Source organism: Myotis davidii, unplaced genomic scaffold (assembly GCF_000327345.1).
Source record: "Myotis davidii unplaced genomic scaffold, ASM32734v1 scaffold97, whole genome shotgun sequence".
In the NCBI taxonomy this organism is placed as follows: domain Eukaryota; kingdom Metazoa; phylum Chordata; class Mammalia; order Chiroptera; family Vespertilionidae; genus Myotis; species Myotis davidii.
The window spans coordinates 540,776-542,368 of record NW_006289392.1 but is presented as its reverse complement, the minus strand read 5'-3'; the positions used below and the strand labels follow the sequence as shown (position 1 = coordinate 542,368).

Sequence of the window (1,593 nt, the reverse complement as noted above, 5' to 3'; positions counted from 1 at the left end):
ACACCCATCAGCCAAGCAGAAGAGTATGCAAATTAACCCAAGAAAGATGGCCATTAAATTTGCATACTGCAGGCAGGGGCTCTGCCATCCGGGCCTGCCGTGTGCAACCCGGGGTGGCGGGGCAGGCACTGTGGGATTGGGCCTGCCATCTGCCACCTGGGGAGTGGGCCTAATCCAGCAGGTGGTTATCTCCTGAGGGGTTCCAGACTGTGAGAGGGCACAGGTCAGGCTGAGGGACACCGCCCCCCCATACCAGTACACAAATTTTTGTGCACCGGGCCTCTAGTATTCAAATATAAAGTGTATTTCTAACATATCTCCCCATTGTTGAAAACCATCAACCTCCCCTAACGGTTTGGCTCAGTTGATAGAGCATTGGCCTGTGGACTAAAGGGTCCCAGGTTCAATTCTGGTCAAGGCACATACCCAGTAGGGAGTGTGCAGGAGGCAGCTTACCAATGTTTCTCTCTCATTGATGTTTCTAACTCTCTAACCCTCTCTCTTCCTCTCTGTAAAAAATCAACAAAATATATTTTTTTAAAAAACATCAACCTGAAATTTTAACTGGGAACCATTAGATAGTGTCTAAGAATAAAACTGTATTCACTTTGCAATCTAATTCTTATATATATATCAATAATAATATATATATCAATATATATATCAATCAATAATATATATATTATTGATTTTTTTACAGAGAGGAAGGGAGAGAGATAGAGAGTCAGAAACATCGATGAGAGAGAAACATCGATCAGCCGCCTCCTGCACATCCCCCACCAGGGATGTGCCCGCAACCCAGGTACATGCGCTTGACCGGAATCGAACCTGGGACCTTTCAGTCCACAGGCCAACGCTCTATCCACTGAGCCAAACCGGTTTCGGCTGCAATCTAATTCTTATGTTAAATTCTTGTGATCATTTTAAGATTTTAGAAGAAAAAAAGGAGGAATTAGCATCACTGAGTGAAGGATTTTACATGCTACCTTTTACATTAACTTCACTTGTATTATGCCCTTTTTTACTGGTGAAAAAGAAAATTCAGAGGGTTAAGTAACCTAGTGAAGTATGCACAAGTAGTAAGTGATGGAGCCAGGAATTATTCCCAGGGCTTGGAAGAGGAGAAGCTAGCATCATACTGCTTGTTCCTTTTTGTTGTTTGAATTTAAAATTCACCATCCTATGCCCACTGAGGTGATTATGGCAGAAATATAGGCCATTCCTCTGCCTTTTAGAAACTAGTCTGATGATTGTTCCCTCAGATGTTTACAATGTCTGTAATGTTCAAAGGGCACCTCATGAATTATTCTGCTAGTTTTGAAGAGATGGGAGGAAAGGATTGTCCAACAGTTTCATCTTTAAAATTAATCCTTGCCTACTGTCAGGAAGGAAGGTTCTTTTTAAAATGATTTTTTAAAGGAGAGTTTGCAATGCTTGTTTACTTAAAGGAGACAGGAAGAATGGGCTTTGCACCGCCAGGAGCGCCTTCTCTAGTAGGTTGACTTCAGGAACTGAAGTTGCTTAGCAATAAGCATCTCTCTCCGCTGGGCCAGCAAGCTGTGTTCAGACAGTGTCTCCTTGAAAAGGGCATTC

General features: G+C 42.7%; 1 protein-coding gene across 1 annotated transcript in view; it reads left to right on the top strand.

Moving 5' to 3' along the window:
* The window catches only part of SIK2 (salt inducible kinase 2), a 129,182-nt gene that overhangs the window by 109,708 nt on the left and 17,881 nt on the right, over positions 1 to 1,593 (top strand). The window lies entirely within an intron of this gene.